This window comes from Megascapheus bottae, chromosome 11, assembly GCF_031878675.1.
Source record: "Megascapheus bottae isolate mThoBot1 chromosome 11, mThoBot2.hap1, whole genome shotgun sequence".
NCBI lineage: Eukaryota > Metazoa > Chordata > Mammalia > Rodentia > Geomyidae > Megascapheus > Megascapheus bottae.
Window position 1 is genome coordinate 48,655,966 of NC_143519.1, and position 15,740 is coordinate 48,671,705.

General features: G+C 40.1%; 1 long non-coding RNA gene across 1 annotated transcript in view; it reads left to right on the forward strand.

The window, feature by feature from the left end:
* LOC150057040 (uncharacterized) overlaps nt 1–5,327 on the forward strand; it is a 41,110-nt gene extending 35,783 nt beyond the window's left edge. The window contains exons 3-4 of the long non-coding RNA XR_016537032.1: nt 1,573–1,700; nt 5,105–5,327. This is a non-coding gene — a long non-coding RNA (uncharacterized LOC150057040). The remainder of the gene's footprint in view (nt 1–1,572; nt 1,701–5,104) is intronic.
* Nucleotides 5,328–15,740: the final 10,413 nt, after the last annotated feature.

Genomic DNA, 15,740 nt, shown 5'->3' on the forward strand with positions numbered 1-15,740 from the left:
TCATCCATGTTGCTTTGTGGATTATTTTCAACCAGTCAGTCTGTGGTGGATGATATTAATGACCTGGTTAAAAAGCTTTCCTGGTGGCATGGCTCAGTTGGTGGAGTGCTAGTCAATGAGCAGATGTGTGAGGTATGGAGTTCAAGTCCTGATCTCTTCAACTTTTTTTTTTCCAGTCCTGGGCTTAAGCTTAGGGCCTGAGCACTGTCCTTGGATTTTTCCCAAGGCTAGCGCTCTACCACTTGAGCCTTAGCACCACTTCCTGCTTTTTCTGAGTATGTGGTACCGAAGAATCTAACCCGGGTCTTGGTGCATGCTAGGCAAACACTACCACTAGGCCAAACTCCCGGCCCCTCTCTTCAACTTTTTTTAAACACAAAATTTTCAAATTCCCCCCCCACACTCACTCCTTTTTATTTCTAAATTGCCAAATCCCTATAAACTTGGCCAAGTGTGTGGATTTTTATAATCCTAATTCATGTGGGTAAGTTTCAAAAACCACAGGTCATCTTTCCTCTCCATGATGAGAGTCTTGACTTTACCAGCTTCCTACAATCTGTTGATGGGGTTGGGTCTTTTTTGACTTTGACTTCCTTCTGGGTTCTGGATCTAATGGGATGTTGTGATAGGGTGAAAAATGATTCTGAGATGAAGTAAATATTTAGTCAAAGTCCCAGTTTTGTTCACTGAAAATGTTATGCTTTGAGGTGGGTCTCCCTGGGCTTTAGATATTTTTTTTGCCAGTCCTGGGGCTTTTAACTCAGGGCTTAAGCACTGTCCTCGGGCTTTCCTCAAGACTAGCTTCCACTTGAGCCACAGCACCACTTCTGGCTTTTTTCTATGTACGTGATACGGATGAATTGAACCCAAGCCTTCGTGTGTGCTAAGCATGCCACTAGGCCAAACTCCTGGCCCCAAGCTTCAGATATTAAAAAAAAATAGATGATGATCTCAAGTAGCAACAAATTTAAATGCCTTTATGGTAATGAACTGGATATAATGTATTTCAAGCTCTTAAAAATTAATATTTCTTGAGCAGCTGTTTTCATAGGACCAAGATTATTCGCTTAAAAAATAAGACAGATTCTATACTGCCTTCAGAAAGAAAGATATTTTCCCATTTATAAGGAAATAGACTTGGAAGAAATCATATTAAGTGAAGTAAGCCAGACCCAAAGGAATATAGGCTCCATGGTTTCCCTCATTTGTAATAAATAGTACACATCTAGGACTCTCCTAGCAGAAGATTACAAGATGACTGGGAGGGGGAGGGGGAAGGAAAAGGGAACATAAACATGAGAAGGGGTATCAATGTGTGAGAAGTAATGTACCTACTACCTGATGAATGTAACTGTAACCCCTCTATACATTATCCCGACAATAAAATTAAAAAAAAAACATTGATAACAAGATCAAAGATATGGGTCTCATTATCTGAGTTTTCTTTATTGGCTTGTTGATGCACTATGGATAAGAGCCCAGGACCTTGGGTTTCTTAGGCAAATACTCGGCCACTGAGCCATTCTCCAGCATAAACCTTTTTTTTTTTTTTAAATGAAGATTATTTTTAAGAAAACAAACACTTGACAAGGCCATGCCAGGGAGGAAATGAAATGCCACTTCGAGGCAATTCAGGTCCTGTGAAAGAACTATGAAAATGCACATGGGTCATCATTTTAACTTGATCTGCAGACCCAGGGGTGAGTGATCTTTCCCCCCAAAGAGCCAGAAGGTAAAGGGGGGTGGGGTGGGGTGGAGTGGGATTCTGGGTGTGCTGGTGACTTTTCATGCACTTGTCTGCCCTCTAGTGACCATAATCTGCAATGTCTGTGGGGAAGTGGACTTCTTGAGAGGCAGGTTGGATGGGCAAAACTGTTTAGTCAGAAATCTGGTCCTCTGCTTCCTCCTTAGCCTCCTCCCTTCCCTCTCCTCAGTGATAGACATTGGTAGGAGGCACCAAGTTTGCGAGGTGAGTGGGCCTGAGCTTGTCATTGGCCACCAAATGGAGCCAATTTACCTAACCTCTCATTTGTATAATTAAAAAGATTATCATCTCATCTGAGTGTTGTGAAAATTTAAATAACCTAACCTAGTCTAATTAATCGAACATAGTCTGCTCAAGATTGGTTCATTTTATTATTCTGTAAAAATAATTTTAAACGTTTTTCCTATTTTGAGGATCATATTGGCAGGCATATATACATATATGTATATATAATATATATATATATATATATATATATAATACAGATGCTTCTCCAAGAAGTGCAGTGAAGCATGATTGCTTTACTTGCAATTAAGTAAATTATATTAAGAGATTCAGGATCAATCTTTTCCTCCAGCCCCTCTCTTACTTCTTATGATTTGTGGGTTTATTTGCTATGTTAACTAGGAACTTCTTTCTTTGCTAGTTCTGGGGCTTAAGCTCAGGGCCTCCAGCTCTTATCTGGCTGAAGCTCTTCCACTTGAGGCACAACTCTACTTCTTCAGGAAGCTTTTTTTTTTGCCAGTCCTAGGCTTTAGCTCAGGGCCCGAACACTTGGTTTCCTGGGTTTTTTCCTTAAGGCTAGAACCCTACCACTTGAGCCACAACACGAATTCTAGCTTTTTCTATGTATGTGGTACCAAGGAATCAAACCTGGGTCTTTGTGCATGCTAGGCAAGCACTCTACCATTCAGGAAGCTTTTTCAATGACAGGCTTTGAGGTAACTAATTGTCATGTTTATGCACATGCCCAGAACAAGTCTCCTTCCAGAGGAGGTGAGGTCTGTTTTCTGGATAATGCTCTCCACTTTCCTCTGGCACTCATAACTAACACCAAAGGGCCCACAACACATCATTCTCTCTAAACTTCGCTAGAAAGGGAAATATTATAGAAAGAAGGCACAATGTGGTATCTCCAAAGTGGATTATTTTAATGTTCTTAACATGGTTTGGCATGAAACCTTACAGTGGTGAAAAAACCAACAATGTGTCCAGAGATGACTTCCGCATTGCAGTAGTGGTTGCTCATGTATCTGGGACTGGATCTTGGGAGCCACTTGTATAACCCTTCACCCCTATGTTGGAGTATAAATATGAAAGCTACCTGTGACCCTTTTCATACTTAAGCTGTTTTCCTCAGGCATTGTGTCACAGTGACAGAAAGCTGGCAATACAGTAATGGAGAAGAGGATGGAATCCTGAATAAAAAGCCAACAGAGCCTATGTGTTCCAAAGAGAGGCGGTCAAAAATGAATTCAAGTATTTTGAATCGAACTTGCCATTGCTAAGATGAGGGGATTATGAGAACTTTTGGTTCGGAGTCAGGAGCTGTATTTTGCACTTAAGTTTAAGACATCGAATAGGTATTTAAAAGGAGATGCCAGTATATTATTTATAGAAACTGGAAAGCAGGGGGAATGTTTAGACTCCAGTCAAAAGTGCCAGGGAGTTCAGCATGCATGAGGTGTTTAAGGCTAGAACACTAAGATGGGCTCAAGGACTGAGATGTGGGCCGCTCCCATGGTAAGAGGTAAGAAAGAGCCACCAGAAGAGATGAAAGCTATGTAGTCCATATAGGAAACATCATACTTAAAAGCCAAGGGACTGCCTTAGAACAGAGATCCTCAGATCTCTGGGGATTTGTCTCCTGAGTAGATAGGATTAAAGGTATGAAGCACCAGCTCCCAGCTTACTGAACTTTTATAAAATGAATATTCTCAGTGTAATCGCCACTTAAGAAGTGGAACAGTTCGATGACTAGAACCGCCGAGGCCCTCAGGCTTTTCTCAGCACTACCATTTTTCAGTTCCCTAAAGTATGCCATGTCCTGCCTTCTATTGCCATTAATCTGTTGTTTGCTTTTCAACTTGTAAATAACAGCATGGACTCTTAAAAAATAGCCAAAGGAAGGAGGGGCTATCAATGTAAGGAGTTATCCGTCAACTGTTTCAAATGGCATTGACAGGTCACATAGGATGAGGACCTCAAATTATGTGCTTAATTTAACCATGGAGAGGTTATTACTGACCTCGACAAAGCAAATTTCGTACAGCTCCCATATGTAGATTATAAAATCAATTTTGCACCTTGGTAATTTGCTCATCTTTGCATCTATAATGAGGATATATGAAGTTTGTAGATAGAATGATGTCCCATTCATTTCTGAGTTCCAGCATGTTAAATGAGTATTTGTAGAGTGAATAGGTAAGTATGTACAAAGGAGTTACATAGGTATTGGTCTATGATGGCATTTGTAAGGTATTAACGCCCCAGGACCACTTGAGCCAGAAAGAGATCTGTCACCAGACAAGGCTGTGCTTGAGTAATGAAGGGATAGAGTCATTTTTCTATTCTTAATCACACCATTATCCAATGAATCTCATTTTTACACATCATTATCATTCATCTAATGACTACATTTTGTCAATTCTTCCCACACAGTTTATCTTAGAGTTCTGTGCTCTCTCTGTCTCTCTTTCTCTCTCCCCCCCGCCGCCTCTTTCTTTTTCTCCCACCCTGTCTCCCCCCTCTCTCTTTCTGTGTGCCCTTACTGATCTCAGGACCTGGACACTGCCTGTTAGGATTTTTGGCTCAAGACTGATGTTCTACCACTGGAGCCACATTTCACATTTTGGCTTTTTACTGGTTTATTAGAGATCAGAGTTTCTCAGAATTTGTCTGCCCAAACTGGCTTTGAATCCTGAGTAGCTGGGAGAATAGTTGTGAATCATCAGTGCTCAGTCTAGAGTTTCACTTCCCATCTCCCAACGTCTCAGTTTTCTAATGCCATGTGCCCATTGCCATAAGACTAACTTCAGCATTTACCCACAGCCTTGATCTCCTCCTAACTTTGGTCCATTCCCACTCACAGCATCACTGAGGATGCAGCTGCCCTCCAAGTGTCATGTCTCATTGTAGCAATATGTTATCAATTCTATTAATGTCCACTGTGTCTCTGGAAGCCTTTGGGTGCCTCTCTCACCGCTGAATTAGACTGAACTGTTCTAGACACTAGAATGGTTATGAAATTTCACTCATTCGTTACTCTGTACCAGGTCCTGCAGTTAAGTGTTTCTCAGAACAATTCAGTGGGCCTTCATATGATTCTCTGTTTTACAGGTGAGGAATCTGAGCTGTAGAAAGGACTTCGCAGGTCACAGAGATGGACGCTAAGGGAGTTGTGTGGTAGATCTGTGTCGTTAATCTGGGAGTCCTCCGTTGAGGCTGGTACCATCTCTCCTACAATAGCCCCAACCATGCCTGTCTAACTTCATTTCACACTGTAATAGAGTGCTATTTCTACTCCAGGTCCCCATTATCTTGAGAATAAATATCATTGTTCTCCACAATCACTGCTGATTATGTTTTACAAGTTTTTTGTTTGCTCCCTCACTCATTTTCTCCTTCCTTTCCTCTTTTCTATTTCCCTTTCCTTTCTTTCCTATTGTGCAGGCTCAAAACAACATCATTCTCTATGTATAATTTCTTCTAAAGCATTTAATTATAATTTTTAAGGTTAATATCCTTCTAAATCCTCCCAAATTATTTGATATGGATTAAAAAATCTTTTAATTAAGAAAACTATGGAGTGTGATGTTTTGACATATGCAAACATTGTGGAATGATTAAGTTAGTTAACATGTCTGTCACCTCAGACTTTTTTTTGTGGTAAAGCTATTTAAAATTCTCTTAGCAAATTTCACATATACAATACAGTATTATTATTTGTAGGTACCAGATGGTGCAATACATTTCCAAAACTACTTGAGGAAAGCAGTGGGAATTCCTTTTCAGGTAATCTTCATATTCTAGCTAACTATATAAGAGTCCCCTTGCTGAAGTTCTATTTTTTTTTACTGGTACCAGGGTTTGAATTCAGAGCCTTGTGGTCACTTGGCTGGTGCTCTACCACTGGAGCCATGTCTCCAGCACAACATTTTGATGATTTATTTTGGAAATGAAGTCTCAAGTTCTTTCCTTCCCAGGCTGGCTTCTGTCCTTCAGATCTCACCCTCCTGAATAGCCAAGATTGCAGGTATAAGCCACAGATTCCCAGTTATAACTGATACCTTAATAGGCAGGAGGTTGTAACTCATCATGTTCTACATTTCCTTGATAACTAGTGATCTGAACTTTTTTTCCCCATGCATCTTTTTTTTTTTGCCAGTCCTAGGCCTTGAAGTCAGGATCTGGGCACTGTCTGGCCTAGGGTCTGGGCTTTTTCAAGGCTAGTGCTCTTCCACCTGAGCCATAGCACCAGTTCAGAGCTTCGTGCATGCTAGACAAGCACTCTACCACTAGGTCGCATTCCTAAGCCTCCATGCATCTGTTTAGCCCTTAATGTTTCTTCTTTTCAGAAATGACTGTTCAGTCATTTACCAACTTTTACTTCTATCCAATCTCTTGCTTTTCACTGTCTTATATATTTGGATTAATCAATTTTCAGGTGTACAATCTGCAAATATATGCTCTTGATCAGTAGATGATCTCCTTTTGTTTCTTCTCCTGTACAGAGGCTTTTTAGTTTGACATAATCCCATTTGTGTATTTTTGCATTGGTTGGCTGGGCTTTTGGGTCACAGTTAAAGAATTTTAACTGTTCAGATTAGTGTCATTTTTCCACTGTATTTTATTTTTTTTTAATTTAATTTTATTGCCAAGGTGATGTACAGAGGTGTTACAGTTACATAGTAAGGAAATGAGGATATTTCTTCTTCTTCTTTTTTTTTTTGCCAGTCCTGGGCTTGAGCTCAGGGCCTGAGCACTGTCCTTGGACTTTCTCAAGGCTAGAGCCTCTTGAGCCACTTGAGCCTCAGCACCACTTCCGGCTTTTTTGTATGTATGTGGTACCAAGGAATCGAACCTTGGTCTTCATGCATGCTAGGCAAGCACTTTAACCACTAGGCCAAACTCCCAGCCCTCCACTGTATTTTCTTATAGTACTTTTTTGTGGTTCCAAAGTTTGAAGTCAGGTCTCATACTTGCTTGGCAGTCACTCTACCCTTACCCACAACTCTAGCACATTTTTGAAATGGTTATTTTTTAAGATAGAGTCTCACTTCCTATAGGTCTTCCTTGGGTATGTGGCTGAACCCAGATCTTCCTATTTCAGGTTTCCTGTCATGGCGGAGAAATGCTACCATGTGCATCTTTCATTGATATGGACACCTGAAAGGCTTTTCTGCCTGGATTGATCAGGAACCAAGATCCTCCTGATTTCAGCCCCAAGTAGCCAAGATTACAAGTTTGAGCTACAAGTACCTGAAGTCTTCTTCTAGTTTTATAGATTTAGGTTTTAAGTTCCAATCTTTAACTTATTTTGAGTTGATTCTGATATATGGTGTGAGCAAAGGGTCCATTTTCGTTTTTCTGCATGTGCATATCCAGTTTAGCCAGCACCCTTTATTGAAGAAACAGCTTTTTGTCCTTCATATATGTTTGATACATTTGTCAAAAATCAATTGTCTGTGAACTTTGGGTTAACTTCTGGATAAATCACTTTATCCTCACAAATATGCCTTCTTTCACTTCTGATTCTTCTCATGGAGTTCCACATTTTAGGAAAGCTTTTCTCACTGATTTTCTGACTCTCTCCCTTATTGCACATTTTGTTTTCCCCCCAAAATACAATTTTTCATCAGCTACATTTCATTTCTGATATCTCTTAGGAGGCTCCTGACTGTCCACATCTGGATGAGATCATTGCATGAGGCAGAGTAATGACTGATACAAAGATGTGCATGGCATAATGTCCCAATCTGTAGATACACCACCTTACATGGCATGTTGGAAGGTTTTTCATGAACATAACCACATACCCTGAGGCAGGATAACTTTATAAAGATAAGAATTTATCTTTATCTGACTCACAATTTTAGAGACTGAAAGTCAAAACAGTATGATTCAGGCTCTGGCCAGAACCCCATGGGAAATATTAGGACTACATGCAAGGAGAGTTCAATCTCCAATCAGGAAGCGAGAGAGACTTGGCAGGGCTGAACTTAAGTTTTTGGAATAAGCTTCTCTTGATATCTCATCAGGTGTCATGAGAACTTCAGTCATTTCTAGCAGTGTGCTACCACTAATCCAAAGAACTCTACCACTAGGCTGCAACTGTTTAAGCTCCCATTGCTTGCCAAAACAGCCTCCTTGAAGACTAGATTTTTAACCTACAAACCTTTGTGTTAGACAAGACCATCAATGTGGTGAAGAAGGGACTTCATAGATGGGATTAAGGATGCTAAAATGGAAGAATAGACCTGAATAATCCAGATAGGCTTGATACAGTTCATGGCATTATTCTATCTTTGCTTTAGGCTTCCTTGGTATTGCACAGCTGGAAATTGGCGTGTGTATGTGTGTGTGTGTGTGTGTGTGTGTGTGTGTGTGTGTGTGTGTGTGTATGTGTGTGTGTATGTCTGTATGTCCATACTGGAACTTGAACTCAGGACCTGGGTGCTATCCTTCAACATTGAGACTCAACATGAGATGCAGCTGTCAGGTTCACCTCTAGGTGTCAGGCTTTGCTCTCCACCCCATAGTCAACAGCACAAAAAACTTCTGAGCCCCCATTCTCCTCCTACCTCAAAAGGTATTTAGTTTGCTTTGGGATAAGTGCTAGGGTAGGTATTTTCACATTCATTATCCCATTGCCAGTTCCATCATCACAAATGAATGCAAAGACTTAAATGAGTAACATTACAAAGTTGGAATGTCAGTAATCCAAACCAAATGCCTTTGAGAAACTTTCTAGGCAAATGCATCTATACTTTAAACTTCATTTAATGACATCACTGAATTCACAAACCAAGTTCATGCTTCCATGAATCCCAGGTTAAAATCTCCATGTTTGAGAAGTTGTTAAATCTGTAATGACAGGGGGAAAAAATTGAATGAGGCAATGACAGATCATATGATTTACTGTTAACCCTGCTATCTTGATCTTGTTAGCTTAGAAAGTTAACTGGCTTGAATGTAAGAAGATATTTGTAGATATGTGCTTGACACATTAACAAACTTCAAGCTGAAAGAGCAGACCAGGTTAAAATCTCTAGGTTCCTTTCAAAGCAATTTTATCAAAGGACTGGTTCATCTTTGCTGTTCACTTCATTTTCATAGAAGAGGGAGGTAAAGAGAAATAAAGGACTGTAAATCATAGAGTAAAATTCCTAAATATGATGCCTTTTAAATCTTATACATAGTCACTAGGTAAATAAAGCAAAAAACTTAATTCTGGACATACTGGAAAATGGTAGTGTTTGGACACAAAGCATGGCCTTCTATAGAATACGCTATTTTAAAAAAGCACAAATGGGCCTAATGAGAACTATTGTTCTAAAATCATGCCCTCCAATGTGGGAATATTACTGGTATAGTGTGTGTGTGTGTGTGTGTGTGTGTGTGTGTGTGTGTGTGTGTGTGTATTTAGGGGATTTATTGGGCATGTATAAAAGAAAGAAAACTTGGGAAAGATGGAAGAAAGGCTGATTCTCAGCCTTTTGTCTGCCAAACATCTAAACATTAATCTATCTATCTACCTATCTATCTATCTATCTATCTATCTATCTATCTATCTATCTATCTATCTATTTTGTTAGTTGTTGGGCTTGAACTCTAGGCCTGGATGCTGTCCCTGAGCTCTTCAGTTCAAGGCTACTGCCCTGCCCCTTGAGTCACAGTGCCACTTTCAGTTTTCTCTCATGACTAATTGGAGATAAGATCTCAGAGATTTTAGAGCCCGGGCTGGCTTTGAATCTTGACCGTCAGATCTGAGTAGCTAGGATTGCAGGCGTGAGCCACCCGCCGGGCTCAGACGTTAATGACTTTGTGTTGGTATGCTACATATGATTCTCATTGGGAAAATCAGAAAGAGTGAACATGGAAGAGTGAATACTGGCAAATTAGGATCACCTCCCAGATAATAAATAATTATAATATTTGGAGTAGAATTTTAATTTATATTATCAGCATAAAATACTTGAGGTTGTTCACATGGTGCTGCAGTTAAGGAAAAATAGATCAGGATTTTAAGATGGGGAAAAGACAGCAAAACAATTACCTTGCAAATCCAGACTGTTTAAGTTAGAAAAGTCTGGAGAGATATGCTTTTTTATTGATTCCACTTTTACCTTTTCAAAAGCCAATAGGACAACATGTTAACACAAATGGCAGCCCTCCAACGTAGACATCTTTCTTGTACTTTTATAGCAACTTTGTCTGGAAGCAGAGATGTGAAGATGGGTCAAAAGACTCCATGTCATTCTGCCTGATGGATTGAGGGAGGTGGCTTGTTGTATGTGGAAGCTGGTTCCCGAACACTCCCTGAACTTCTCTCCTGTCACACTGCCTGAGTTTTAGTTTACTTTACTTTATGCCAGTCCTGGGGCTTCAATACAGGACCTCATGCCCTTGCTTGTTTGTTTGTTTGTTTTAACTCAAATCTGATGCTCTAACCAGCTTTTCAGTGGTTAATTAAGAGAGAAGTAGCTCATGGCTTTCCTGTCTGGGCTGACTTCGAACTGTGATTTCTCAGATCTCAGCCTCCTGAGCAGCTAGGATTACAGGCATGAGCCACAGGCACCTGGCTTCTGCCTGGGCTTTTCCAGATTATTCAGAAGTAGTGGGACAAGGGCTGGAATGAGCACATGGGAGCATCTAGGATTAAAACTCTGCTTTCTTTATTGAGCCGAGTAGGATTGGGAATAACAATATCTATAAAGAACTTTAAAACGGTGTCAAATGCAACATTAGATTGGAATTGTAGTGGTGGTTGGAGATGATGAGACCTAAGTTTTCCTCCTCAGGGACCCATAATTGAGGGAAACAATCTTCCTTCTCTTTGAGAACTGCAGTTCTCTGAACTTTTGGGAAGACTGGGGCATTCGACATTTTGGCTTCCATGTGTGGTCATGAGGATATTCTGACAAGTCTCAGAGGGCCCCTCTGACCTCTTCCTTTCAACTCCCTCTCACCCTGGCTCAGGGAGAGATGTCTTTTAGGGATAGAGGTGATAGAAGAATTTTCCAGAACTTTTGTGAATGTACCAAACCTCTTCTGCTAGGTTTATAGATACTGCCACTAACTCTACCTCCCTAGGGAATTAGGAGAGCACAATATTTTAAGGAATGGAGATTATTGAAATAGTCAATATTACTCAGCTATCTTAGAAATTATTTTCCATGTATACCTTCTTGTGTTTTCTTCTATTTGATTATGATTTAAAATTTATTTTTAAAGCTGGGTACCATTGGTTCACATCTGTAATGCTAGCTACTCAGGGGGCTGAGATTAAGGCTCCTGGAACAAAGCCAGCCTGGATAGACAAATCTGAGAGACTTGAATCTCCAATTAACCTGTAAAATAAAAGTGGAGCTGTGACTTAAGTGGCAGAATGTGAGCCTGGAGGAGAAAAGCTTGAGCTAGACTATATGGCCCTGAGTTCAAACACCAGTACTGGCAAGTATCAAAGACTTGCTTTTTGAGCTATAGCATCAGAAAAGAATCATATGAAGTGTCTTAAGGAACTTGACCCATCCCCGATTTCTCGCTGATACACAGCAAAATCATTACCTTCTCTGCATCTGATTTTCTCTGTAGCATTGACTTCTAGAGGTAATGGGATGCCATTCTCTATTCCCCTCAATCAGAAGGTACATCCCACTGGGGAAGGAGGAAAACCTATATGCCAGTGCCTGGCATAGAATAGCTGTGCAATATATTTGTGAAAAAAAATGGAGAAGGGACTTACTGAGACCACAGATGGACTGCAGGAGAGGGTGGAGTGGCAGCTTATTGTCCAGGAGACATCCTGGGAAGTGAGTGGAAGAGCAGCTCAGATATATACATGGTCTTCTGCAGATTGTTGTATCTCAGCATCACACCTGGAGCCTCTAAACACTTGTGGAAGATCTCAAGACCTGGTGGCTTCTCCCTCCAGTTCCCAGTACTGCTCAGTTCAGACTAACGAGTGTCCTCTCTTCCTCAGAAGTGTGCTGCTGTTCAGTTCCCATATCTGGAAACAACATTGGAATTCTCATGAGGGAAGCTTAGCATAATAAACACCATTGACCTGGGATACTTCTATCAAAGTGTCACAATATAACCCCCCCTCCTTGTACAACTAATTGATGCTAACAAAAATCCCAAATAACAATAACAATAGCAACAAACCCTGTTGCCAAAATTTTCCTGAAAACTTTGATTATTAGAGATCTTTCTCTTCTTGCCCTTCTCTTCTCGGAGTCTTGTGAAAATAGAAAAATGTAAGCACCTCGAGAAGGATAGTGAGGAGTCTTTTGAACATCAAGTGGATTTTTAAGGGCTAAAATAAAGAATCATCACTTCCAGTTTAACAGCATTTGAGTGCAAGGATAATTAAGCAAACCATTGTCTCAGTTTTTGAACTCAGAAAAATGGTAGTTCGTTGACTTAATGGATTTTCAATTTAACAAAATTGCCCTTTAAAAAGCAACTAATGCTATCTTTCGCATGACAAGTGTTTTTTTTAAAGTTTTGTTTATAAGCTTCCTAGTTATTTTATATTTAGTGAGTTTTCTCTATATGGATTTTTATCTGAGTGTAGATTTTTAATTGTTTTTATGTACAGTATTTAGTGTCATCCTTCCTCACTATTTTCCTTTTGTGCTGATATGGGGCTTGAACTCAGGACTTGCATTCTCCCTTAGGCTCAAGAATGGCACTCTAGGGGCAGGGAGTGTTGCCTAGTAGTAGAATGCTTACCTAGCATGCATGAAGCCCTGGGTTTGACTCCACAGTACCACAAACATAGAAAAAGTTGCAAGTGGTACTGTGTCTCAAGTGGTAGAGTGCTAGCCTTAACAAAACTCAAGGACAGTGCCTGGAACTGTAATTCAAGGCCCAGGGCTGGTAAAACAAAAGAGAGACAGAGAGACAGAGAGAGACAGAGACAGACACAGACACAGAGACAGACAGAGACAGAGAGGAGAGAGAGAGGAGACAGAGACGGACACAGACAGAGAGACGGAGAGAAAATATCCACCATGGTTCCTGGAATAGGAAAAGGAACCGCTGACACATAAATTCCATATGTCTGGGATTTGATGACCATACCAGGATAGACTTCTTGTGTGTACTTTTTGAAAAATGAGATTCCACAGCATTCTGTTTACATATCTATAACACTGTTAGGAATGTTCATAATAGCTACAGAGACACTGAAATCGATGTGTATTTTATTTTTTGTTGTTATTGTAAATGTGATGTACGGAGAGTTAGCGTTACATAAGTCAGGTAATGAGTATATTCCTTTCCGACCCATGTCACCTTTTCCCTCATTTTCTCTCAGTTTTTCCTTCCCAATACCCTTCTCCCACAAATTGTAGTGTTCATTTTCAAAGTAGTATCTAGTGAGTTCATTGCTGCACTTTGGTCACCCTTTGTCTCACCATTTTTATGTTCTGAAAACAGAAGAACTTTTATGTAAAACAAAAGTTCAGATAACGAAAACAGTGACAAAGGAGGAAAAAAAAGCAAAGCAAAATTCTTTTTTTTTTTGCCAGTTGTGGGGATTGAAATCAGGGGCTGAGCACTGTCCTTGGACTTTCTCAAGATTAGTGCTCTACCACTTGAGCCTCAGCACCACTTCCAGCTTCTATGCATGTGGTACCGAGAAATTGAATCTGGGTCTTCGTGCATGCTAGGCAAGCACTCTACCACTAAGCCAAACTCCTGGCTCTGCAAAAGCATCTTTTGTTTCAATTTTTTTTCTTTGTTTTTGCCAGTCCTGGGGCTAGAACTCAGGGCTTGGGTACTGTGTCCGTGGGCTTTCTTAGGGCCAGAGCTCTATCACTTGAGCCACAGCACCATTTCCAGCTTTTTTTCTATGTATGTGGTACTGAGAAATCAAACTCAGGGCTTTGTTCATGCTAGGCAAGCACGCTACCTCTAGGCTACACTCCCAGCCCTCTTGGTTCCATTTCTTGGAGTATACTTCGATAAACATTTTTATGCTCACATGCACATCGTAGCTATTGAGCCTTTGTGATCCTTTCCTAAGAATAGCCTCCTTTGGTCTCACTGTGTGAATGTCTAGAGTCCTGTATAATTTATCATATCCAAGTGTGTGTGTGTGTGTGTGTGTGTGTGTGTGTGTGTGTGTGTGCATGTGTGTGTGTGTGTTTGCCTTTTACCATCCTGTATGTATGTGCTTGTATATTTATCTAGTTACAATAAATGAAGGAAATCAGGCAGCCTATATTTTCTTGGTACAATATCAGTCTTTCTGAGAATTCTTGTGTGTGTGTGTGTGTGTGTGTGTGTGTGTGTGTGTATCACAATTTCTTGATCCATTTATCTTCTAATGATACTAGCAGAATTGACTATACACATGCAGAAAGCTGAAGCTAGATACTTGTATATCACCCTGTACCAGAATCCATTCTGAACAGATAAAAGATCTCATTGTAAAGCCAGATATCATAAAAATGTTATAGGAAGGGGTGGGAGAAACACTAGGGCTCCTCAGCACAGGTCAAAACTTTCCAAGAAAAGATTCAGAATTACAACTAGTCAAAGAAAGACTGTATAAATGCGATTGTGTCAAACTGAAGAGTTTCTACATGGCAAAGGACATAACTAGCAAGATAAATAGAAAGCCCACAGAATGAGAAGATATTCATGAGCTATCTATCAGACAAGGACCTCATATTTTAAATATACGTCGAGCTCCCTAAACCAAATCATCAAAGAAACAATAACCCCATTAATACATGGGATAAAGACTTAAAAAGAGACTTCTGCAAAGAAGAAATAAGAATGACCAATAGATGCATGTAGAAATGTTCAACATCTCTGGCCATAAAGGAAATGCAAATCAAAACAACATGGAGTTTCACTTCACCCCAGTTAGAATGACAATTATCAAGAAAACTAACAATAACAGATGCTAGAGGGGATGTGGTCAAAGGGGAACACTGGTACATTTTTGTTGAGAATGTAAACTTGTTCAACTACTCAGGAAAGCAGTATGGAGGTTCCTCAAAAGAATAAACACAGAGCTTCCCTGTGACCCAGAAATCCCATTCTTGGACATTATCCAATAGACCATAATATGAAGCCATACTGAAGCTACCAGCACAACCACATCCATTGCAGCATTGATGTTAAAATTCGTTTCTTAGTATCTTTTTATTTTGGTACTGGGGATGGAACCCAAGACATTGTACTTGCTAGGCAAGCATATTGCCTCTGAGCTACATCCCAGCCCATGATGTTAAAATTCTTTACCTGGCCAATTTGAATGTTTTGGAAATAAAATATACCATTTTTGAATGCATACATTTCTGCATTTCGAATTCCATAACTGGATATTAGTCTAGACTATGACTGAACAAATCAAAACAGATTCTTGTTAATGCTCAAAATTTATTTTGGAATTTCTCCTTTCAAGGAATAAAAATATTATATTTGGAATGATCATGTAATATTATAGAAAATGGACACACAGTATTCATATAATTTATCATTGCGCTGCTCGGTCCCCTCTGCCCAAATAAGCAGATCTAGTCATAATTGTATACTACCATCTACAGAAAGAATTGAACAGGGAGAACTACTAGCTGAGAAAGGAAATAGAGTGAAAGTATTTCTCTGTCCTTCCTTCCTTCCTTCCTTCCTTCCTTCCTTCCTTCCTTCCTTCCTTCCTTCTTTCCTTTCTCTTTCTCCCTCCCCCCTCCCTCCCTCCTTCCCCCCTCTCTTTTCCTTTCTTTTGTGCTGG